Source organism: Cyprinus carpio, chromosome B11 (genome assembly GCF_018340385.1).
Source record: "Cyprinus carpio isolate SPL01 chromosome B11, ASM1834038v1, whole genome shotgun sequence".
Lineage (NCBI taxonomy): Eukaryota > Metazoa > Chordata > Actinopteri > Cypriniformes > Cyprinidae > Cyprinus > Cyprinus carpio.
This window is the reverse complement of record NC_056607.1, coordinates 23,328,869-23,355,988: the sequence shown is the minus strand read 5'-3', so window position 1 is coordinate 23,355,988 and position 27,120 is coordinate 23,328,869. Positions and strand designations below refer to the sequence as shown.

General features: G+C 37.2%; 2 long non-coding RNA genes across 2 annotated transcripts; one reads left to right on the top strand and one right to left on the bottom strand.

The window, feature by feature from the left end:
- Nucleotides 1–8,007: 8,007 nt before the first annotated feature.
- On the bottom strand, nucleotides 8,008–17,377 carry LOC109057251. Its single transcript, XR_006155932.1, has 4 exons — nucleotides 17,063–17,377; nucleotides 12,236–12,353; nucleotides 11,026–11,564; nucleotides 8,008–8,613 (listed from the first exon to the last, which is right to left on the bottom strand). It is a non-coding gene; the product is annotated as an uncharacterized LOC109057251 (long non-coding RNA).
- On the top strand, nucleotides 15,278–18,424 carry LOC122138953. Its single transcript, XR_006155933.1, has 3 exons — nucleotides 15,278–16,291; nucleotides 16,413–16,689; nucleotides 18,290–18,424. It is a non-coding gene; the product is annotated as an uncharacterized LOC122138953 (long non-coding RNA).
- Nucleotides 18,425–27,120: the final 8,696 nt, after the last annotated feature.

Below are 27,120 nucleotides of genomic sequence, written 5' to 3'. Positions count from 1 at the left end.
TGGGTTCTAGGTGTCTGATGCCGAGATAATGCTTGTGAGGAGTGAGCAGATGTTTGAGGAGTACCGTGTAGCAGGACTTTCTCCAAGAGTTCTGTTTGGCATCTAGCAGTCTCGCTCTGTTGCCTTGTAATTTCCATTATCTGCAGCATGAAGTCCCCTGATGCACCAGCTGTTCCAAATAGGTGGTGAGAGGAGATGGGGTCGAAGTCATTATTACCTTCTGTTTAGGTTTAACAGTCTGTCCTGATGGGTTCCCAGTATAGTTGACAACGTAGTCGTCTAGGTAGGCAGGCCTCTGGATTGCTCTGCGTGGACGTTGGGATGAGGCAGGAGCAGATTTAGATATTTCAGACTCTGGAGTTGCCATGGTAACGACCCGGATCCGGCTCGAAGGACCAATTTGAAGGGAAGGTGTGCTGATTCTTAGGCATACTTGGTCATCGCCATGGAGTGTCGGTAAGGACACGGAGACAGGAACTCCAGTTAATTTATTTTAATATCCATCAAGTTTACTCGTTACATTGGTACGTTGCCATTGGTCAATACAAACTTGTGCATGGTCATGTGGATATATGCGTGTGTGTGGTCTAAACAAAGGAAAGGAGAAATAAAATTACATAAATTAAGTGATTTAGAACAAACAGGATAACATTATCAAATGTAAATTATCAGATTAGCATTTAAACTTATAGCATATAAACTTTAGAAACTAAACAGCATATGTAAACATGGGTAGATATACATTAAGTGTAAATCTGACACATTAACCACACCTCTGAACTAATTAGCATTTGCATTAGGCGGAAATATCTCACAATCACAATAAATGAGTTAAATATGATGATTTTACGTATACATATTTGGTTTACAGCGCTTATGTTTACATAAACTATCGATCTTGCGGGGCCGCGGATCTTCCGCGCATTTGTCTAATTTTATATATAAACATCTCAACAAATAATCTTAATCAGCATTAACAACACTATACAAGATAAATAAACACTTACTTTTGGTCATTAATGCACACAACTTTGACAGGAATCAGGAGAAAACAACACACGAACCATCTCTTTCTGACCAAGCAAAACGAAGCTTAAAGGTTCTACTTTAATAGTCATCCGACAACACAGTGATTTGATTGGCTGTCCTGTTGCGTGATCAGTGCACGATAACTACGGTGGCCTGGATGCTTGTTAACTTGCATGCCTAAGAGTGTCCAGCAGATGGTGCAGTTGACGTTCCTCTTCTACACTGTGTCTATACTTTTACCGTTAATAAGACCAATCTACCATTTCATAACTGAATAAAAAAAAAAATATGACCATTCTTGAAGAAAAAAATTAGATGACTAACTTTTTAAGACTAGTCTAAACAGTTTATGCAGCTGGCCCCAGGAGTCATGTGAGACTTTTATTCTGGTCAGCAACAGCAACACACCAACTTTTATGCGCAGTTCATTCATTGTGTATCTTTTAATTATTAAAATATTAAATTATGTAAAATAAAAACTAAATCATAAATATTAGCCTATAAAATGTTAAATATTATAAAATATATCAAAAATATAAATAAAAGCATTGTGTGTGTTTGTATGTAAAAAAAAGTTTATATTCAGTTATACTGTACTGTATTAATGATGGTGTGTTTGTAATTTGAATCTGTTTCCTTTTTACCTCTAAGCAATGAAATAAGGAATGCAAAAAAGTGAATATTTTTTCTTGAACAATCCTATATTAGCAGCCTCCAATTCCTCTCTTTACTAGCAGATGTGTGAGATAATAATTCTCAGTTAAAGTGAGAATAGATTAAGATCAAATGATGAAAGAAGATCAAATGATTCTCTCACCTCTCACCTCTTTAAGTATACTTCTTTGTATACTTCAATTTCTGTGTGAATGTTAATGTCATTTTAGACATACCTTTTTTCTGTGGAAAACACGAGGGCTGCCAAGCTTCAGTCCATTTCCTGTCCCTAGCCTTTACAGAAATATTACACTTGAAAAACACTTTAGGGTTACAATTTCTTTATATTTTATTTGGCCATTTGTTATTTGAACAATTACACCTTCTTGAGCCATCACTTGATAACTCACAAATATCAGCTTATTAAAATAACCAGGTTTCCCTGTTTACATGCACATCAGTAACCTGACAACGCAAGTAAGCTATGTTTATATGACTTTATTAATAAATCAGGTTAATCAAAATAAATTACTTATTGCTAAAATCATTTGCGTATCTGACTGCGAGTATTCCTTGTTTGTCAGTTGTGATGTTAAATAAAGCTTGTACACCACTTCTACTTCTGCTGTACGAGATGAGAACACTTTTATCATTTTCTGAGTCATGAAAAAGTCTGCTTTTGTGATATATTTCCTTCTTTCTTTACCTCAAAACATTTGCTCTGTGTAGATGTGCTTAAATCTGCACTAACGATGCGTTTCCTGTCACATACCACACATCTGCTTTTCAATAAGCTGACAAAAAGAGTGTTATTGCATTCCCTTTCGAACATTCACTTCATATTGTGTATGTGGTAAACTCATGTTTACTCTGTTACTAAAGCCTGATTTGTTCACGTTTGTGCAGCTTTATTTAGCTTCACAAACCAATGGCGCTTTAGCCTGCCAGAAAGGGCGGAGCTGACGTGTATATAAGTGTGCTCACAGCGCCATTTCATCAGAATCTTCTGCTTTAGCGATGAGGATCATCTCTTTGCTGACTCTGCAAGAAGCCAAAGAAAGAAGACGAAAAGAAGCTTAATCCACTCGCCACGGTCGAAGAGCCCTGGCAGAGGAAGAGTCTCCCCTGCGGCCATCAGGCATTTTCTAAAAGAGCAAGTTGTTGCAAATGTCGCCCCGCGAGTGCGGCACAGCGAGTGTGAGTGGCTTGGTTTCCTTTGGCGCTTCCGAGGAAGAGATTGCTGTTGACGACTCGATGTCCTTGACGAAGTCAGACGCTGAAGGATGGTGCACTTCTGGCGACGAGCCCGAAGCCCTCCCTTTGCCTGCGGTTCACGAATAACTGACCAAGATGTGGTGTACCCCCTGTTCAGCCTGAGTTAGCTCCTCCCCCTCAGCAGCTCTCACCACTGTTGATGGCGCTGGAGAAAAGGGCTATAGCAACCCCCCTCCTCCCCCGCGCACTTGTGTCACCCTTCCGCCCTGAGATTAAAGGCCCATGCAGCGCATCCCTCGAAGCCCTGCAGGACCACTTTGGCTATGGCCAAGAGGGCGTATGCAGCAGCTGGTCAGGCTGGATCGGCGCTGCATATGATGGCAGTCCTACAAGTGTTTTAAGCCAAAGTTCTCTGTTATATGGACAAGTCTGGCCAACATCAGGATGCTTTCAAAGAGCTGAATTGGCTCTGCGTGCTATGAAAGCCAGAACTGATCGGCAAGACCATGGCCTGGTGGTGTTGTAGTGTGACAGACTGGAAATATAAAAGTACTGAGTAATAATGGGCACCTCAAAATCATTTTTCCCCTCTTTTTCTCCAGATTTATTCTTTAAGAGACTCTTTAAAAATGTGTTCTAATATAACATGAGTTTAAGTGTCTTCTGTAAGATGCCTGTAGGTGGCGCATTACACTAGAGTGATGATGATTTTACGTTCTGGCCAAAGGGCAAAGCCATTAAAAAAAGCGCCAGATTGCTGCAGACTCTAATCTGTGTCTATCTCATCATTTCCTACAGTTATGTAAAATGGGTTTTATAGACCAATATCTATCAATATTTAAATTTAAGAGGTTCATAAATGTTCAGCAATGATGTTTGTACGGTAAAAGTCATTGTTGAGTTTATAAATTAGTTTATTTGTGATTCAGTCAATGCAGTTTCTAGTTGAGTAAACTGTGTTTACAATTCCTGATACTGTTAAAAATGTGAAGTGCAAGTAAGAAATGTGAAACAATCTTACTATATTCCTTGTGTAATCTTGATAGATTTCCCAGATGGAGCTGGACAATGTGCAATATTGAGTGTAGTCACTCCATTTCGGTTATGTGGAAAAGTTGAAACATAAAATGGTGGTTTTCTCTAAAATGTACTCTCGGAAGGGTTAAAAAACATCATGTCTACCTGCATCACCTGCAATGAGACTGCTGATTCTCACTAATTGTTTATTCCATCAAAGTGATTGTGTTGTTGCATTGTAGTGATTCTTATTTCTCTTTGTATAGAATTTCAGTGAGTTTCAAATTAAAGTGAGTGAACACATAAAGTGATGGTAAGACACAAGACACGTGTTTAGTTGTATCCAGATGTTTATTGTTGCTTAAAAAATTCATTTACATTTGCAAATTTAAGGAACACAAATTTAAATGCTGTGAATTTAATTATCCGGAAAGCATGACCTATAAGGAACATTGATAAATGTTATGATTTCAAAAGTGTTATGCTTGCCTCTTATTTGAAAGAAGAGAAAAATATATCAGTTCCCCACCCCCTTTTGTTGAACTTTCATTCGCAAAATTAGATCCACCTGCATCCTGATTCAAGGCCTGGACAGCGCGTGTCAAGCTAGGTTCTAAAAACAATTCAGCGAGGCTACTCACTTCAGTTTGCTCGCAGGCCACCTCGTTTCAGAGGTAATATTCACACTTTGGTTAAGGACAACAAACACGAAGTGCAAACACTGCTTGCCATTCTGCATCTCAGACATCTGAATCGCTCGCTTATGCGCCGGCCATTCAAGATGTTAACTATCAAACAGATCCTTGTGCACATTTTCCCCGCAGCACTGGTTTTTAACAGTGGACCTGAAAGATGTTTACTTTCACATCCACATAGCCCCCCCATCACAGGTCGTTCTTGAGATTTGTGTTCTAGGGAGTGGCATACCAATATACAGTCCTACCATTTGGACTGACTCTGGCACCTCGCATTTTTATGAAGTGCGTAGACCCAGCTCTTTCCCCTCTGAGGCAGATGGGAATCCACATACTCAACTACCTTGATGACTGGCTGATCCTGGCCAAATCAGAATGGGAATTAGAAGGCAAGGTAAGGCAAGGCAAGTTTATTTATATAGCAAAAAAAATAAACAAAAACAATTCAAATAAAAGAAAGTAAAATAATCATGAAGAAAAATGAAGAAAAATAATTAAAAAATAAATAAAATAAAACAAGCAATTTTAAAACTTTGAAAATGATTTAAAAATTGACTTATTTAAAAGGAATTTAAAAATAGTTAAAAATAGAAAATGATTTTACATAAAATACAGTGAATACGTAAAATACAGTGCAATCAATTCGGACATCGCACAGTGCTCATTCAATAAATGCACAGTTAAACAGATGAGTTTTGAGTCTAGATTTAAATGTGACTAATGTTTTAGCACATCTGATCTCTTCTGGTAACTGATTCCACCTGCGGGCGGCATAGTAACTAAAGGCGGACTCCCCTTGTTTTGTGTGAACCCTTGGTATTTCTAACTGACTCAATCCTAATGATCTGAGTGGTCTGTTAGGTTTATATTCAGTGAACATAACTGCAATATATTTTGGTCCTAGATCATTGAGTGATTTATAAACGAGTAAAGGTACTTTAAAATCAATCCTAAATGTAACTGGAAGCCATTGTAAGGACCTGAGGACTGGTGTGATATGCTCAGATTTTCTGGTTCTAGTCAGAATCCTGGCAGCAGCGTTCTGGATGAGCTGCAGCTGTCTAATGGTCTTCTTGGGAAGGCCGGTGAGGAGACCATTACAATAGTCCACCCTGCTGGTGATAAAGGCATGAACAAGTTTCTCCAAGTCATGAATGGAAACAAAACATCTAATTCTTGCAATGTTTTTTAGATAATAGTATGCTGATTTAGTTACTGCTTTGACATGACTACTGAAACCAAGGTCTGCCTCCAGAATCACACCAAGATTCCTGACTTGATTTTTAGTTGTTTGACCCCTAGAGTCAAGGTATGCATTCACCTTGAAAACTTCATCTTTGTTTCCAAATGCAATGACTTCACCTTGTTTTTTTCCTTGTTTAACTGAAGAAAGTTCTGGCACATCCAACTATTAATTTCATCAATACATTTGCAGAGGGAGTCAATGGGGCTGTAGTCATTTGGTGATAAGGCTAGGTAAATTTGTTTATCATCAGCATAGCTGTGATAGGCAATTTGATTCTTTCTCATTATTTGACTTAGTGGGAGCATATACAGGCTAAACAAGAGCGGTGCAAGAATTGAGCCTTGTATGACTCCACATGCCATGGATGTCCACTTAGACTTATGCTCTCCTAGGCTCACATAATAGCCTTTCCCTTCTAAGTATGACCTGAACCATTTGAGTACCATCCCAGAAAGCCCCACCCAGTTTTCCAGTCTCTCTAGTAGTATGTTATGATCGACAGTGTCAAACGCAGCACTGAGATCTAGCAATACCAGCACTGATACTGAGTCAGAATTTAAGCGAATATCATTTATTATCTTAATGAGTGCTGTCTCTGTGCTGTGATGCGGTCGGAAACCAGATTAAAAATTGTCCAGGTATCCATTTGAGTTTAAGTATAACCTTTTCTATAATTTTGCCTATAAAAGGAAGATTAGATATTGGTCTATAATTGCTCAAAATGGTGTTATCAAGATTGCTCTTTGTCAGGAGGGGCTTAACAACTGCAGTTTTCAGGGAGTTCGGAAATGTCCCAGAAAGAAGTGAGGTGTTCACCACTTCTAAGAGATCTGCTTCTTAACAGTTAAGCACACTTTTTAAAAAAGATGTGGGAAGTGTGTCAAGATAGCAGGTTGACGATTTTAGGTCCTACACTATTTCTTCCAAAATTTTGCTATCAATTGCTTCAAAAATAGACATAGTATCTTTTTGATATTGCGGCCAAATCTGTCTGACCTCTCCATTACTTGAGGATGTGCTAATCTCCTTCCCGATATTGATGATCTTCTCAGAAAAGAAGGAAGCAAACTCATTGCATTTACTGTCTGAGAGCATTTCACTGGGAATCTGACTTGGGGGGTTTGTCAGTCTCTCAACAGTGGCAAAAAGAGTACGAGTGTTGTTTAAGTTACTGTTTATAAGGTTTGAAAAGAAATTCTGTCTAGCTGTAGCTAGTTTCACATTAAAGGCATGAAGGCTGTCTTTATAGATGCTATAGTGAATTTCAAGTTTCGTCTTCCGCCACATCCGCTCGGTTTTTCTGCATTGTCTTTTCATAGTCTGAACTGCTTTTGATCTTCTCCAAACTGATTTCTGTCTGTTTGTTTTCTTACTGACTATTATTGGAGCAATATCATCAATAACATTCTTAACTTTTGAGTTAAAGGAATCAAGGAGAATATCAACAGATTTTATTATTATTTTATAAGTCCATTTTATATTAACCTTTTAGTTGAAGTCACTGGTATGATTTACTTGGTTTTTAGGGAATTGTAAAAAAATAAAATAAAAATTAATTAAAATGGAATACAAATGGATTAAACTACTTAATTTAGTGAGTACACCATGAATAACAACATGTGGTTTCATACCTTGCAGCAGCCATTTAGTAAAATGCATTTTTCATGAAAATTGTCACTGGTGTTACTGTCACTGGTGTCACCTTCCTTATGGGTAACAATGACATGTGGTCTTTAAATAACTGCATAAAATTTTTTTTATTTGTATCTACTTTTGAAGGAATCTTGAGTAAAACAACTTCATATTTAATGAAGCATATGCAAAATACTTGAACCAGAAGTGGTGAGACCTATTTAACAGAATGCAGAAGTCCGTTGCACATAACCCCTATTTAATTCCCCCAAACGGAGATCCTAGAACAATAAGTTCCTAGTTCCTGCAGTTCTAACACGCCAAAAAGTGAGAATTTTTCCGCCAATAGTTCTAGTTCTAGGAACTATGAAAATGTTCCTCCAGTGAGAAATCCTCTACAGATGACCAGAACGATTAATGTATTTAGTGCAATGCTGTATTTTAATGTGTAATTTACCAAAAAAAAAAAAAAATAACATTTTAAATCGGCTTTAAGTGAAAACATTTACATACATTTAATCATTTAGCAGATGCTTTTATCCAAAGCGACTTATAATTGAGAACAATAGAACCAATAAGACCAACGAGAGAACAACAACAGTATACAAGTGCCATGACAAGTCTCAGTTAGTCTAGCACAGAACTCATAGCAAGGTTTTTTTTTTTTTTTTTTTCAAAGAATAGGATAGACAAGAAAAGAAAAGGTAAGTGCTAGTATTAGTTGGTGCTGGCGAAAAAGATGAGTCTTTAGATGTTAGCAGTAAAGAAAAGCAGTAAAGCATTTAATTTCTGCTAATCAAACATATCAGTCTGCCAGCATTACATACAAAAAGAAATAAAACATAAGCGTACATTAGATCATTCCCTTCAGAGGGTCTGGAAAATATTTTTAATTTCTTCCAAAAAATCATTGATTTGAGTTGACAGTGTCATTTACAGTATGAATAGATGCATTTGCAGAATAAAACATCTGTTCAACGATGTTGTTCAAGGAACTAATTTAATGATAATGACCACTGTTATGACTGTGAGGCCGATACCGAGAGCCAAATTGTTCAGGATAAATGCCACTCTGGAGCTGCTCATCGCTAACTCTCGCTGTCCAGACAAGTTAGCATCTCGAGTCTGTGAAAACACAAATGTCAAGCATATTAAAGTGATTTTGAAAAAACCCTGGAGAAAAATCCTCCTATCCAGAAGCTGGTTTAATAGATTTCATTCCATGTAATTATAGCCCAATGCAAAAATGAAATGTTAAAGAAATCAAACAGCTCTCAATTGTAATATTTAGCAAGTTAAATGTAATAAAAGTAAATGAAATTTAACAAAATCTTTTATCATCCAATTTGACTTATATTTGGTAGGTCATTTTATGAAACATCCAGTTAAGAAAATATAATTTTCAATACATTTTACATGATTTAAGTGTGAAATTGTGTTAAAGTGTCTTAAGTCTCTTAATGCATGTTTTTTCCTTCTGGAGCATCAGTGAATGTTTGAACCTTCTTTTATAGTTGCATATGAGTCCCTTAGCTGTCCTCAGATCTCAAAAATACTGTAAAACCACAGAATTTGTGGGAGCTGAAGGATTTTTCTGAAGAACAGCAAGCAGTTTAACTGTTCAGGACCAACAAGGGACTCATGAACAACTATCACCAAAAAAAAAAAAAAAAAAAGCTGTGGATCATTCAGGTAACAACAGAGTATTAAGAATCAAGTATATGTACACTTTTGAATGGGGCCATTTTTATAAATTCAACTATTATTTTCTGTAGTGGAATGTATGTAAACATCTTTTATGTGAAATGTCTTATTCAGGTCAGTACTAAATAAACAATAACATGCATTTTGTATGATCCCTCTTATGTTGGTAAAATAATTAACATTTTGTAGATTCTGCAAGGTTTATGTAAATATGTGTGTGTGTGTATATATATATATGGCGGGTAAAATAAGTAAATATATTTCTAAACGTGCTGTTGGCATGAAATTTTCACCAGATGTCGATAAAAACCCAAGTGGTCCCACTTTATATTGTGTCCCTAATACCTGTGTACTTACATAGTAACTAAATGTGTACATAATATGTAACCACAGTGTAAGTACAGATTGGTACATAGTATCTACAGCTCTAATGTTTGTGTAACTACACATATGTAACAACCCACTGAATGGTATGTGTAAGTACAAATGTGCAACAGGACATTGGTAACAACACTTTTTGGTAATGAAAGTACAAATGTGTAACGAAAGTGTTACACTTTATATTAGATTTATCATGTAATTACTCTGATGTTACACAGCAGCGGACAGTAAGTTAGGCTTTACATAGAAATTGTGGTTGGTGTCCAGAATGTTACACTTTATATTGTGGACAGTTCATGAGGAGTTACCATGTAAGTACACTGGTATTACAGTGGTGCACCAACTCCTACTCAAAATCCAACTCCTCCCACTTTACATATCCCTAAACCTACCCATCTCCACCCCCTGGATCCTATTTCACCCCTATACCTACCCATCGCTGTAGATACTATGTACTAATGTGTACCTACACTGTGGTTACACACTACATACACATTTAGTTACTATGTAAGTACACAGGAATTAGGGACACAATATAAAGTGGGACCGAAATGAAAAAAAAATAAATAAATAAATAAATAAATAAATAAAATAAGTAATGTGTAATAAAATGGAATGACACAAGGAAAAAGTATTAAACTACTGAAATGTAATATGTCATACAAAAGCCTTTGTTGGTAATGACAGCTTCAAGACGCCTCCTGTATGGAGAAACTAGTCACATGCATTGCTCAGGTGTGATTTTGGCCCATTCTTCCACAGTCTTCAAATCTTGAAGGTTCTGTGGGCCTCTTCTATGAACTCTGATCTGTAGTTCTTCTTTTCTATTGGATTCAAGTCAGGTGATTGGCTGGCCATTCTAGCAGCTTAATTTTCTTTTTCTGAAACCAATTGAGAGTTTTCTTGGCTGTTTTTGGGATCATTGTCTTGCTGAAATGTCCACCCGTGTATCATCTTCTTCATCCTGGTACTGTACAGTAGGTGTTGGGACTAAACCAGCTAATATTAATTTCCATTGACAAGGGATTGACAGTATTGTTTTCTAATTACTGATAGATTTGGCTTTCCATGCCTTTTTGCACCTCCCTTTCTTCATGTGTTCAATACTTTTTCTCTAGGGTCATCCCATTTTATTACACACGACAATTTCAGAAATTATTTGTTCTTTGCATATACTTACATCTGGTGAAAATTTCAAGTCAACAGCAACTTTGGAAATATATTTACTGAGAAAAATGGTGATGTGCTCAATACTTATTTTAACCACTGTATATATATAGTCGGAAAAGAAACTTAATAAACATATAAAATTGTATCAGGCTTTTAGACCAAATGCATGTTGCCAATTCAATAAATCTTGTAATTCTTTCATGCAACAGTGGACAGCTGAATTGCTTGATTTATGGGATTGTTTGAATGAGATACACAGATATGAAGCAGAAAAAGTCCTACCAGAATGAAGACTTATGTAGCACTGACATTGGACTCATGACCACAGTGGGCTGAACCAACGGTACAGTGGGCTGAACAACCGTTACAGCGGGCCGAACCAATGATACAGTGGGCTGAACAACCGTTACAGCGGGCCGAACCAATGATACAGTGGGCTGAACAACCCTTACAGCGGGCTGAACCAATGATACAGTTGGCTGAACAACCCTTACAGCGGGCTGAACCAATGATACAGTGGGCTGAACAACCCTTACAGTGGGCTGAACCAATGATACAGTGGGCTGAACAACCCTTACAGCGGGCTGAACAAATGATACAGCAGGCTGAACGGAGACCCCAGTCACTGCTACTGCTGGTGTTGGTATTTGTATGTTCATTTCTTCTTGTTCTACTGTAAGTGTACTAAATGATCTTGATGGTTTTTCTTTTTCGTTTTTGTGCTCAACTGAGATGCTCCTCGCTGGACACTGGTTCCTCTGCAGTCAGTCTTGTGCTTTTATGAATTTTGTCTTCTGATGGTGATGTATAGATGCAGGAATCTAATGGAAAGTGGTTTTGTAATTTTGTTTATGTTTTTTAAGGATAAGGATGTCAGAGACATTTAACATTGTGTTGACATTTGCATGAGCTTCTACTAGGGCTGCAAAGGGGCGAAAAATTTATTTCCATGGGAACTTCATCTGGGGAATTTTGAATTTGAATTTGAATTTTATTAAAGGGAACAGCTCACTCCCCTAATCATAGTCTACAACTATATTAAACAAAAAAAAAACATATACATACAAGAAAACATACATTTCATACAAGCATGAAAATCCAAATATGCAAGCACCCTAAAATATAAATAAATAAATTGATAAATAAATAATAAATATAAGTAATTTCTCAAAATATAATAGAAAATAATAGAAATAATAATAAAGTTGTAATAGTGATAAAGATTCTAAACCTAAATTTAAAAACAAAAGCAAGTTATTTTCAAGTGAGATAATAAATTTACCTTGAAGAGACGAAATTATGTAATTTATCTAAGAAAAGAAGGGAGATTGTTCAATCAAAAGGATCTTTATATTGAAATGACCTACGGCCAACTTCAGTGAAGATTCTACACTGTAAACCCGAACAGTACTACTAACTTTTAAAGATTAAAAACACTTCAATTAAAGCGATAGTTCACCCAAAAATTAAAATTTGATGTTTATCTGCTTACCCCCAGCGCATCAAAGCTGTAGGTGACTTTGTTCCTTCAGTAGAACACAAATTATGATTTTTAGCTTCAGGCGTTGCAGTCTCTCAGTCGTGTAATGTCTGGCAAATGGTTACAGAATCTATGAGAGAGAAAAAAAAAAAACATGCACAGAAAACTCCAAATTAAACCCTGCGGCTCGTGACAAACATTGAAGTGTAAAGACACAAAATCATCGGTCTGTGCAAGAAACTGAACAGTATTTATATTGTTGTTTTTTTTTACCTCTAATTCACGCAATTTCCAAACTGTTAGAACTCTTGTGAACGCACTTCTCAGCATCAAGCACGTGAGACATCACCTTCTTTTTGTTGCTTAATGGCGGGTTGCAGACTTATAAGTGCATTACTGCCACCTATCTCTCAAATGGACAATTGACACTCCTAATTGAGATTTTAGATAGTGTCAATAGTCCATTTGAGAGATAGGTGGCGGTAATGGACTTATAAGTCTGCGATCCGCCATAAAGCAAGCAAGAAGGTGATGTCTCACGCGCTTGCTGCTGAGATATTGACTCAGTTTTTTTAATCATGTTTTTATTATGTTAACATGTTTTTATTGTGTTAGATAACTGTTATTTTTAGCTTAATCAAAATAACCCAACTGCAATGTAATTGAGATTCACTGCAATGCACAATGAAAAAGCATGATTCCTTAGTTATCGGTTTCTGCAAATAAACTCTTCATATATATATATATATATATATATATATATATATAGAGAGAGAGAGAGAGAGAGAGAGAGAGAGAGAGAGAGAGAGAGAGCCAGGACATATATGGCCAGGAATCCATTGGAAGAAGAGATTTCTTTTAATCTCAATGGGACTGTCATGATCCAGTCACTGAACTTCTGTTAATTCACCACCAGAGGTCATCATCCACAACACAGACTCTCACTCTACACAGTACACCCTGGACTACATTTCCCATGCTCCATTGCACCAATCACATTCACCTGTTAACTATCACTATGTTTAGCGTTTAGCACTCTCCTAGTGTTAGCTACTTACCAAGCCGTCCGTGTTTGTTTTCTGTCTGGTCTCAGTATTGTTCTGCACATATCCCTCTCCTAGCGATAGCTGCAATACAGTCGTGGCCAAAAGTTTTGAGAATTACATAAATATTGGAAATTGGAAAAGTTGCTGCTTAAGTTTTTATAATAGCAATTTGCATATACTCCAGAATGTTATGAAGAGTGATCAGATGAATTGCATAGTCCTTCTTTGCCATGAAAATTAATTACTTAATCCCAAAAAAACCTTTCCACTGCATTTCATTGCTGTCATTAAAGGACCTGCTGAGATCATTTCAGTAATCATCTTGTTAACTCAGGTGAGAATGTTGACGAGCACAAGGCTGGAGATCATTATGTCAGGCTGATTGGGTTAGAATGGCAGACTTGACATGTTTAAAGGAGGGTGATGCTTGAAATCATTGTTCTTCCATTGTTAACCATGGTGACCTGCAAAGAAACGCGTGTAGCCATCATTGCGTTGCATAAAATGTCTTCACAGGCAAGGATATTGTGGCTACTAAGATTGCACCTAAATCAACAATTTATAGGTTCATCAAGAACTTCAAGGAAAGAGGTTCAATTCTTGTAAAGAAGGCTTCAGGGCGTCCAAGAAAGTCCAGCAAGCGCCAGGATCGTCTCCTAAAGAGGATTCAGCTGCGGGATCGGAGTGCCACCAGTGCAGAGCTTGCTCAGGAATGGCAGCAGGCAGGTGTGAGCGCATCTGCACACACAGTGAGGCGAAGACTTTTGGAAGATGGCCTGCTGTCAAGAAGGGCAGCAAAGAAGGCCACTTCTCTCCAAAAAAAACATCAGGGACAGATTGATCTTCTGCAGAAAGTATAGTGAATGGACTGCTAAGGACTGGGACAAAGTCATATTCTCCGATGAAGCCCCTTTCCGATTGTTTGGGGCATCTAGAAAAAGGCTTGTCCGGAGAAGAAAAGGTGAGCGCTACCATCAGTCCTGTGTCATGCCAACAGTAAAGCATCCTGACATCATTCATGTGTGGGGTTGCTTCTCATCCAAGGGAGTGGGCTCACTCACAATTCTGCCCAAAAACACAGCCATGAATAAAGAATCGTACCAAAACACCCCCTCCAACAGCAACTTCTTCCAACAACCCAACAACAGTTTGGTGAAGAACAATGCATTTTCCAGCACAATGGAGCACCGTGCCATAAGGCAAAAGTGATAACTAAGTGGCTCGGGGACCAGAATGTTGAAATTTTGCGTCCATGGCCTGGAAACTCCCCAGATCTTAATCCCATTGAGAACTTGTGGTCAATCCTCAAGAGGCGGGTGGACAAACAAAAACCCACTAATTCTGACAAACTCCAAGAAGTTATTATGAAAGAATGGGTTGCTATCAGTCAGGATTTGACCCAGAAGTTGATTGAGAGCATGCCCAGTCAAATTGCAGAGGTCCTGAAATAGAAGGGCCAACACTGCAAATACTGACTCTTTGCATAAATGTCATGTAATTGTCGATAAAAGCCTTTGAAACGTATGAAGTGCTTGTAATTATATTTCAGTACATCACAGAAACAACTGAAACAAAGATCTAAAAGCAGTTTAGCAGCAAACTTTTTGAAAACTAATATTTATGTAATTCTCAAAACTTTTGGCCACGACTGTACATGTTAGTTTCTAGTTTTCTTAGTCTTGTTTCAGTTCCTTGTTTTCATAGTCTTGTCTCAGTTTCTAGTTTTCGTGGTTTGATCTTTTTCTTGCCTTGCCCCGTAACTCGTGTTATGACCCTTTGCTCTGGATATTGGACTACCTCTCTTGTCTACCCCTCTGGATATTGTTAGCTCATCGAAGACCCACGCTTGCCCTAGGATTGTTCTTGTGTCTTTCCCTCTATATACCTGTTTGCCAGTGTTTGACCCATGCCTGTTATGACCACGTCTCTGTCTAATAAAAGCTTGCACATGGATCCGCACGTCTCATAACTCGTCAGCCCCGTTACAGAATACTCGGCCACACAAGGATCCCGCTGCTTTTCTAAGGGACCCTGGCCATGTATGGACCCATTCGAGCAGCTGCTTGACCTGCAATAAGGGAGTTTGTCCATTGAGGAATATGTCACTCAGTTTTGCGGTCTGTCTTTTAAGGTACCTTTTAATGAGATCGTACTAAAAGACATTTTTCGTTTCGGACTAAATGAGCCCATAAAATCAAGGTTACCTGAGGGGAAGTTTAATTGTCGTCTAAGGGACTTTACTGACTATGCTTTGCTGTCTGCTGGCTCTTTGTTCACTGTGGGTTTTGCGGAAGAGGAACACAACACCGTGTCTGTGCCTGTAATGGTGGACGCACCAGTTTACATGCACAAAATGGTGGCAGCAGCAGATCCTGTTCACAAAATGGCAGCCACGGCAATGCTCAGTCATGTCACTGCTGCCATTCATGAGTCAGGCCATGTCATCACTGATCTTCACAAGTCAAATCAGGTCACCACTGATCTACACGAGTAAAGTCAAGTCACCGCTGACCTTCACGAGTCAAGTCAAGTCACCGCTGATCTTCACGAGTCAAGTCAATTTACCATTAATCTTCCTGAGTCCAGTCAAGTCACCGCTGAGCTTCCTGAGTCCAGTCAAGTGACGGCTGAACTTCCTGAGTCCAGTCACGTCTCAGCTGAACTTCCAGAGTCTCGTCACGTCTCAGCTGAACTTCCAGCGTCTCGCCACGTCTCAGCTGAACTTCCAGCGTCTCATTACGTCTTGTCTGTTGCACCCAGAGCCTGGAGGTCAGATCTTCAGTATCCCAGTATCCCAGACTGGCATCAGTAAGAGCAGCTGGTATCCCTAAACCAGTGCGCTCAACTCCTCCTGTGCAGAAACTGATTCCCCAGTCTGAAGTGCTTCCCATGATGGGGATTGTTTTATGTTGCGTTTGGGCTGCGTACACCACCACTGAATTTGTAGTAGACCTTTACAAACTTTCTTTAATTGCAGGCTGAGCTGGATGCTGAATCGAAAGAGTGAGCCGTAACACTTAAGGTAACTTCTATTCAGTTGATGAGCAAGTTGTGTGATGTGTCATCACATAACAGAATACAGTATCGGCTTTTACTTTTCTACATCCATTGTTGGTTATACACTTATTGTGCATGTTTTCTAGGTTTGTGCTGAGTTTCATCATATCAGAGAAAGTGGCACACACCAGCAAGATTTCACAGATGTTGCATGACATTCTAAATGTTTGATCTTCAGGTGAGTGCAAATTCATGAACACTAACTACCTCCATCACGGTCTTCACTGTATATAAAATAAAGTTGGCCTGCTTGTTTAACATGTTTATTTTTATTTTTTGTTTACATGATGTCAACCTGAAACGAGCCCTTCATGCTCTCCAAGTGTACATGTGTGAGGAGAACTGTTCTTCGGGACATGAAATGTAAGTATTAAGTTAATAGATTAATAGATCTGAAATAGAGTGAGGAAACTATGACGTCAGAACTAGGAAGTGTAATTCGCCACGGGTTCCTTTGAGGTTTTCCTATGGGGTTTTTCAATTTATGAATAAAATAAAGCCTGTGGTAAACATAACTTGACGATACTTCTAAGAATTTTTTTACAATTTAAACGGCACACACTCACAGCCTAAACCTTCTTATTAAAAACATACGTTTTAAAAAAATTAACATAACTGCTTCAAAATTTGTATTATGGGTATGGATGATGTTATGTTTTTATCCCGAGGGAAATCCATTTAACATCTAATGCACATTCCACATTCTCATCAACAGCTGCAAGTCATTTGCCCTTACCTCTGAGATCGCACTCAAATCTGCTCAGCTGAGTTCAGACTTCTTGAGGCTCGAAAGGAATATTCAGTTCCAGAATAATATGTTACTCGTAAATAAATTACTCAGAGACTTACTTTGCTTTATTAGTAGACAATAACTCATAAGTAATAAAAAATGAAAATAACAGCGAGTAAGTCTTCACCATCGGAGTGCGGCCCCGCACAAAGCGCTCCTTGGCCTTTTATAGCCTTGCATAAAATTTGCATCTCTCCTTATTTGGTAGTCTCCTATATTCATATACAGACAGAGTGCATGACGTTTATCACACTTAATACAGAGTGTCAAAAGTACAAATAGAAGAATTCTAAGGGTGTATTAGTAAAGCATGCAACTTCTCATAAAAATATCCATAACACCTCTAAAGCGTAGTTATAATTATACATCGTCTCAACCACAAAATTCACACTTGTATACACAAGTTTATTGTGAGATGCATGGCCTTCCTCTCCAACATCTAAAAAAACAAAGCACATTGCAACTTAAACCTCAAAAAATTAATACTTATAGAAATGGAAAACAGAAGGTTTGATCAAAACATACATCTTAAACTTCTATCATTTTAGAGCTGGAGCTTGAAGTTTTAATGACTCGAAGTCACTTGTTAATGCTTGCAGCTCAAGATTAATCCTATTATATTCAGCCATTTCTCTTATCAGTTTCATTATTCTCTTATTCAAAGTTTTCTGTTTTTGCATCAGCTTTATTACATTTCTTAACTTGAAATTCATATTCTGGTATTCCAGGTTTCTTCTTTGTCCGGTGACGCCTCTTCCACTTTCGCTTGCTTTTTGACTTTTCGGCTTTCTTCCACTTGCAGTCCGTTAATGATGAGATCACCAAGTCAATATGTATTTTATTTGCGTCACAGTCTCTGTTCCCTATAGAAATTGGTCCAGTAGGGAATTGATCAGAAAATTGCTCTTCCATATTATTAACCGGATTTCCTACAATGTGTATAATTTATGTTGTGCAACAAAACGTAAAAGTATCGTCAAGTTATATTTACCACAGGCTTTATTTTAATTGAAAAACCCCATTATAAAACCCTACAGGAAAATCTAGAAGGAACCCACGGCGAATTACTCTTCTGAGTTCTCATGTTATTGTTCCCCCACTCTATTAGCAGTAAATAGAAATGTCTACTTTTAGTCTCTGAAGTTAAAGTTTTACCCTCTGTGCTTATTCCAGGAGGAATTGGGCGAGCCAGACATCACTGACACAAACACCTCTCCTGCTGATTTTGTTATCATGGACAACGAAACCACTACAAGTCCTGCAAGCAATGCAGTTGTGATGAGATGACCTTCCAGTGTTTGAAATTCAGAAATACATAGTTCATGCGGTCTAGAATAAAAAATCCTCAATTTTATAGCCACAGTGTGTGTGTGTGTGTGTGTGTGTGTGTTTTTTATACTTAAGTGTATTTTTTGAGTTAATATTTGTATTTAATAAAGCACCACTGCATCAAAATAATTGGCAAATGAAAAAACATTACGAATGATAAACAATAATTTTAAGTACACTGCACTTAAATATTAAGCAAAAACAAATTTAAGCTTTTTAGTTTGATTTAACTGTTATTTATAAGTAATGTTAACTTTAAAAATTTGAGTTGCTTAATTTAATTATTTGAGGTAATCAGTGTCCACAAAAATTTTGAGTATTCTGAACTTACCGGGTTTTACAGTGTAGGAACAAGAAAATATGGATACTGCATATGCCGAAGGGGGAAAGAAGATATAGATGGAAACAAATAAGAGGGACAATTAAAATACATTTGAAAAGAAACTGAAGCCATTGATATTGCCTTCAGGATTTAGGTTGGAGCCAGTCAAGAGCTTCATACAACATACAATGATGACTTCTATAAGGACATCTCAAAACAAACCTACATAAAGAATTGTGAGCAATGTTTAGAAGGTTTTAAGTTGGTATCAGAATTGTTTTGCTTAATATCTGCATAGTTAATAATAGAGATTAGAGATTTAAAAAAAGATATTAATATTTTCTTTACTTGAATTGAAAAGCAATTAATTGAACCATAAAGAGAACTCAGACACCCATATGATTTTTTATTAACAGGGTTCCCACGGGTCCTTGAAAGTTGTGAATCTGAACAAAAATGTTCAAGGCCCTGGAAAGTTTTTGAAAATAAGCATACATTGACACAGGTCCTTGAAAGTGCTTGAATTTATTTTGTGCAAGAAGTTTTATATGAAAAAAAAAACATATTATTCTATCTGGTCCGCTAATGTGTTATTTCCCCAACACTTAGGCCTGTGCATACTAGCTTGCTTGATTTACATTAGTTACACGAATTTACGCATTTCATTAAGTTTCCCACGTGGGGTACTTGTGTTTTGTTAGTTTCCATGATGTTAGAGTGACCATATTTCCTCTTTTTCCCGGACATGTCCTCTTTTTGGATTGGATCTAAAAAATTTATGTCAATGATGTGTGAGTTTTTGTTTTAGAGCGCCTTTTAAAGCTTTTTAGCTGTGTTTATGATCAATATGCATAACAATAAAATATGCGTAACTGTAAAAAAAATTATTTTAGGTATGGAAATGACATATTTTCACACTACTTTAACCACCAACCAACCACACCCCAGCCCAGCCCACACCCACTGTCCTCTTTTTGGAAAACTAAAATGTGGTCACCTTATATGACGTTCATGCATGCACAAAACTACTACAGTGGTACCTCAACGTTTCACCGACACACCGTGAAATTAATGTTGAATTACTTTGCTTGTTAATATAATATAAACCCATGAGGCAAGAAAAACTTAAGAGCATATTCATATATCTTAAAACTTCTGGTTACATGAGCCTAAACTCTTTACAATAAAATCCATGCAAAAGTTAATATCAGATACTTTTAGAATACAGTATAGGATGTACTGAATATTCTTCAGTTTTATGCAAATCAGAAAAACAACAAATAGAATATCAGATCTCTGTCATGGCCAAAAATAAATGCAAATAAATAAATAAATAAATAAATAAATAAATAAAAGAAAACTTTTTTGCATAGTTGTATTTGAGACATGAAAACTGTAACAATGTATCTTACAAGATAACACAATGTAACCTCGCTCTCACTTGAAATGTGTTCCCACATCAAGTCCTAGAATTTGAGGGTATTTGACCTGGAATGTCCTTGAAAGGTCCTTGAATTTGAAGTTAATCAAGGTGTGGGAACCCTGTATTAATAGAATCAATGTGATGCTTAAAGGACAATTCAGGATCGAGTCAAAGACCAAGATATTTAAAAAGGTCAACTTTAGATAGGAGCGACCTAGTCTCAGCCTCAGATGTCATGACCACGGACCGTTGGCTAAACATCTGATGCATATGGGACACAAAAGTGGAAACACTTCAGGAGTGTCGAAGTCGTCATCGGATTGGTTGAATTCTACAGGATTTCCGCAAATGTGTGTGTCGCGTTCTTTAATGTTCCGCCTGGAAACAATGATGCTGTGATGCCAAACCCCCTCACCTAAAGAAGAAAGCCATCATGTTTACATTATGTCTATCATGTAACTGTGACAACGAGCGATAATCAGGATCAACTAAACGCTGGGTTTTCAAAAGTATGTGAAATATTTAAAGTTCGCAGCATAGAATCTTTAAAATATGTCTGAGAGTTTTACATACCGGTCTGTTATTGTGGCGACATTTCCATGCTTCGAAAATTGGTTGTATGGAAGCAGATTAGTCTCAAATATAATTTGAGCTTACCATTCAACCAAGCTTACCATTCAACCAATCATATCATAAGCCACTGAGAGTGGAGCACGATTCTGCGCACCTTTTGCGCAATATGGATTAAGTAGAACGGAAATTAAGCCTTTACATCAGTAATCCCATAGACAGTAAAAGAAATGGACACAGCGACCCAATTGGAACTCAGTTGAGACAAGTGAAGCCCATTTTTAGCGATTTTTAGCACTTCCGTGTTCTGACGCGCAGACTCAAACAAAGGAAGCTTCTGCCATTATTGTGACTTCATCTGAACATGTGCAAAACTACTCTCCTTGAATGCACTCTCAGTGGCTTATGATATGATTGGTTGAATGGTAAGCTCGCATCTGATTGGCTAAAGAGTACGACAGACCCACGTGGGAAGAGAGCTCTGCCAGGAAAGTCTCAAAAACACACACACACACAAATCCGAGTGGATTCGTAGTAAATGACGATTTGTACATTCAGACACTCGTACATTTTAAACATTCTAAAGCAGGTTTTTGTGCACAGTTGTATATCTACGTATTGTGTTTTGCATTTGTGAAATGTATTTTATGAATATATAATTTTATTTTGCGCATGTGAATTGTTTTTTGTGAATATATTTTTTTTTTTTCACGCACGTAATTTTTTTTTTGTGTATACGTGAATTAGGTTTCATGCATGTGAAATTGTCTACGCATGTGTGAATCGTGTTTTTTGCGTGAATTATATTTGAGACTAATCTGCTTAAATAGGTTGTTTGAGGGGCTGTCGCGCTGTTTTGTGTTTATTTTATTATTAAAGTTTTATTTGAATGTTCCCCGGTTCCCGCCTCTTTCTTCCCGACTTACAAACAATGTTACAATTACATTAATAAATAAATAGAAAAGCAAAGGGCCAAGTGTTGATCCTTGGGGAACACCCTTATTAACAACCAGATAAACCAAATTCGAACCTTGAAATGAAACATATTGTCGTCTGTTATGAAGATAAGAATTAAACCAAAAAGAGAGTTTTGATCGAAGCCTATAGAGTGTAACTTATGAAGAAGAAGGTAATAGTCCACCATAACAAATGCATTAGAGAGATCAATAAAGATTGCACCAGTAGGTTGACATTTATCAAAAGAAATAAACATATCATTAGTGAATTTCATTAAAGCCGTGGTGGTGGAGAAATTGGGTCTAAAACCAGACTGAAATAAAGATGAAATATTAAACTGATTAATATAATTTGATATTTGATTGAAAATTGTTTTCTCAAAAACCTTTGCTACAGTACAAATAATAGAATTTGGATGGTAGTTATTCAAATCAGATGTGTCACCACTTTTAAAAAGTGGAATAATCTGAGCACATTTCCATATGGAAGGTACTGAACAAGTAAACAAAGACAAATAAAATAGATCAGTCAGAGGATAAACTGAAAAATATGAACATGGCATTTTTGAATTTACAAAAATGAAACATGTATGTACAACACAATTTATGTTTCGGTTGTGAAAATGCTTTAATCAAGTAGATTTCACTTGTTCATACTGAGAGTTGTATGTACAGTACACATTTCTCTCAAAGTGACATGACATACAGCCAAGTATGGTGACCCATACTCAGAACACACACCCAGAGCAGTGGGCAGCCATTTATGCTGCAGCCCAACCGATACTCAAACCCACAAAAGGGCACCTCAGTCATGGTATTGCCGGCCCGAGACTCAAACCCACAACCTTAGGGTTAGGAGTCAAACTCTCTAACCATTTAGGCCACGACTTCCCCGACAAGTCAATTGAAAGTGATTGAATCTAAAACTGAAATCAATCTAATTGAGTTTTGACACAACCGGGGCAGTCCGGAGCAGATGGTGGCGGTATTGCATCATGGAGAGGGATGACAAACTGCGTAAAAGGAGAAATTGAATCGAGCGCCAAAAACTTTGAAGATTCAGCAGCTTAGCCAGCAGTCGCCTCATCTCAGATGACAACGATTTAATGCAAAGTCCATCAAATTGTTTTATATTTGTTTTCAAATAGGCGATATTTCCTCTAGATACGTTTTCGTAGTGTATAACAATTACAATGGTCAATTACCAACACTTTAACACTCTGCTAGTTTATCATTAAGCGTCAACAACCGGTGGACAGTCTGTAACATTAGGCCTTTTTAAAACAAAGTAAAGTATTTTTCAAAAAAGTAAATGTTGTGTTGATATTCTACAGTTTGTCTGTACATTGAAACTTTGCCGACAGTGTGAATTGCCCTTCCACATGGGACGTGCCAGTCACGAGTATCTAACGTTAGCTCATTTTAGCTTTAGCTAATTTCTAATGAGATATACAGGTGCATCTCAATAAATTAGAATGTCGTGGAAAAGTTCATTTATTTCAGTAATTCAACTCAAATTGTGAAACTCGTGTATTAAATAAATTCAGTGCACACAGACTGAAGTAGTTTAAGTCTTTAGATCTTTTAATTGTGATGATTTTGGCTAACATTTAACAAAAATCCACCAATTCACGATCTCAGAAAATTAGAATATGGTGACATGCCAATCAGCTAATAAACTCAAAACACCTGCAAAGGTTTCCTGAGCCTTCAAAATGGTTTCTCAGTTTGGTTCACTAGGCTTCACAATCATGGGAAAGACTGCTGATCTGACAGTTGTCCAGAAGACAATTATTGACACCCTTCACAAGGAGGGTAAGCCACAAACATTCATTCATTGCCAGAGAAGCTGGCTGTTCACAGAGTGCTGTATCCAAGCATGTTAACAGAAAGTGTAGTGCAAGGAAAAAGTGTGGAATAAAAAGATGCACAACCAACCGAGAGAACCGCAGCCTTATGAGGATTGTCAAGCAAAATCGATTCAAGAATTTGAGTGAACTTCACAAGGAATGGACTGAGGCTGGGGTCAACCCATACAGACGTGTCAAGGAATTTAGCTACATTTGTCGTATTCCTCTTGTTAAGCCACTCCTGAACCACAGAAAACATCAGAGGCATCTTACCAGGGCTAAGGAGAAGAAGAACTGGACTGTTGCCCAGTGGTCCAAAGTCCTCTTTTCAGATGAGAGCAAGTTTTGTATTTCATTTGGAAACCAAGGTCCTAGAGTCTGGAGGAAGGGTGGAGAAGCTCATAGCCCAAATTTCTTGAAGTCCAGAGTTAAGTTTCCACAGTCTGGGATGATTTGGGGTGCAATGTAATCTGCTGGTGTTGATCCATTGCGTTTTTTGAAAACCAAAGTCACTGCACCCGTTTACAAAGAAATTTTGGAGCACTTCATGCTTCCTTCTGCTAACCAGTTTTTTGAAGATGCCAATTTCATTTTACAGCAGGATTTGCACCTGCCCACACTGCCAAAAGCACCAAAAGCTGGTTAAATGAGCATGGTGTTGGTGTGCTTGACTGGCCAGCAAACTCACCAGACCTGAACCCCATTGAATCTATGGAGTATTGTCAAGAGGAAAATGAGAAACAAGAGACCAAACAATGCAGATGAGCTGAAGGCCACTGTCAAAGAAACCTGGGCTTCCATACCACCTCAGCAGTGCCACAAACTGATCACCTCCATGCCACGCCGAATTAAGGCAGTAAATAAAGCAAAAGGTGCCCCTACCAAGTATTGAGTACATGTGCAGTAAATAAACATACTTTCCAGAAGGCCAACAATTCACTAAAAAATTTTTTTTTTTTTTCTTATTGGTCTTATGAAGTATTCTAATTTGTTGAGATAGTGAATTGGTCGGTTTTTGTTAAATGTGAGCCAAAATCATCATAGAGACCGGTGTGCCCGTCTTTCACAATCTCTTCACGGATGAAATATTTATAATATATTGAAAATAAATATAATATTAAATACTTAATTTACAATATACTCTTTCTGTTAGTGGCAGTCACGTCGGTTTCAACTTTTTATTGAACCGATTATTAACAACCAGTCAGACTCGAATGCTCAAAACGCTGCTGCTACGAGAGAAAGCTGCAGCCGCAAGCCGCTTCCACCGTCTGTAACTTCCAGGGTGGGTAATTAATGACAGAATTTTAATTTCCCTTTAAGATGCATGGTTAACCATCACAGTGAACTGTTACAAGGTATTGCTCTATTTTACTTTTCCACTTTGTGCCATGTTTTGATTACTTAAAAGTGTGTTTTCTTTTTCTTCAGAATGCACTGTTTGTTCTAACAGTTTACTTTTTTGTATATGCGCTTTTAAGTCTACTGTAATAGTTCATATTTTTTTTACAAATGTCTTGTTGTTCTTCATCCAATTTGACAATACATTATGTATTTTTGTTTGAAAATGCTATTGATGCATTAAACAGTTTTTTTTCTGTTCTCAATCCTCCATTTGTAATTTTGTAAAGTTAACATTTCAATACAAAAAATAAAAATAAATAAGTACCAACTCTTGCTTTTTGCTTTTATTGTCAATGCCAGATGTAGGACAATCTACCGTTTCATAACTGCATTAAAAAAAGTTATGACCAGTCTTGAAGAACAAAATAGAGATGACTAACTTTTTTAAGACTAGTCTAAACAGTTTATGCAGCCGGCCACAGGAGTCATGTATGACTTTCATTCTGGTCCTCCATTTTTCACAGCAACACACCAACTCTTACGCGCAGTTTATTCATTGTTTATCTGTTAATTATTACAATTTTTAATTATGTAAAATAAAAATACAATTATAAATGTAGCCTATAAAATGTTAAATATTATAAAATGTATTAAACTATACATAAAATCATTTTTTTTATTTTTATATTCAGTTTTGCTGTATTGTATTAATGATGGCGTGTTTGTAATTTAAATCTGTTTCCTTTTACCTCTAAGCAATGAAATAAGGAATGTAAAAAAGTAAATATTTTTTCTTGAACAATCCTATATAAGAGGCCTGCAATTCCTCTCTTTACTAGCAGATGTCAGTGTGAGATAACTCTCAGTTAAAGTGAGATTAAGATCAAATGATGAAAGAAGATCAAATTAGTCTCTCACACCTCTCAACTCTTTAAGTATACTTCTTTGTATACTTCAATTTCTGTGTGAATGTTATTGTCATTTTAGACATACCTTTTTTCTGTGGAAAACATTTCCTGTCCCTAGCCTTTACAGAAATATTAGACTTGAAAAACACTTTAGGATTACAATATCTTTATATTTTCAAATGAAACATGTTATTTGAACAATTACACCTTCTTGAGCCATCACTTGATAACTCACAAATATCAGCTTATTAAAATAACCAGGTTTCCCTGTTTTCATGCACAACAGTAACCTGACAATGCAAGTAAGCTGCGTTTACATGACTTTGTTAATAAATCAGATTAATTCCCTTTAGTGACGTCAAAATGTAATCATTTGCTTATCTGACTGTGAGTATTCCTTGTTTGTCAGTTGTGATGAGCTTAAATGCACTTAAATCTGCACAAGTGTGTGTTCCTGTCACATATAACACATGCGCTCTTTAATAAGCCGACAGAAAGAGGGTTATTGCATTCCCTTTCAAACTTTCACCTCAGGTTGTGTATGGGGTAAACTCCTGTTTACTCTGTTACTGAAGCCTGATTTGTTCACGTTTGAGTAGCTGCACAAGCCAGTGGCGCTTTAGCCCACCAGAAAAGGGTTTTATAGGTCAGCTGTTATGTGTACCTGTGTGACATTTATCTTATGAGTCTGTAGGTGGCGTTGTGGAGGAATTCTTACTACACGAGAATCATGTGACGTCATCGGGGATTCCAGATAAAAGGCTCCAAGACGGCAATGGCTTTCTCTCTCTCTGATGCTCCACCTTCCATTGTTCTCGCATGCGTCCCTCTCATCGCCTCTTTGAGGCTGTTTTGTTTGTTTTAATGTTATGCTTTGGTTTAATGTGTAAATTTGTGTTTTGATATGTGTTATATTTCTTACTTATCAGTAATGGGTAGTGTATAAGTTCACGTTTTGTTTATTAAGTAAGAACTGAGCGAGGGAAGCAGGTGTCCAGAAGACTCACCTGTTTTAATTTTTATTTCGGGAGTCAGGTAAGAACTTTATTCCGAGAACAGGTGTAGTTAGGAGTCTGTTTTCTTAGCTTCCCTACCAGTGAGCTGATTATTATTTTCTTTATCATCCATTAGATTGTGTTCATAAATATTATTTGTGAATTGTTGCCCATTATTTTCTGAATGTTTGAATTCTGTAAATTAAATAAAGGCGTTTTGAAATTCACATCAGGGGTTGTGATTCTTTTAATATGTTCGGCCTGTGTCCTTTTATTTAATTGTTTGAATTAAGAAGCCCTTATAATG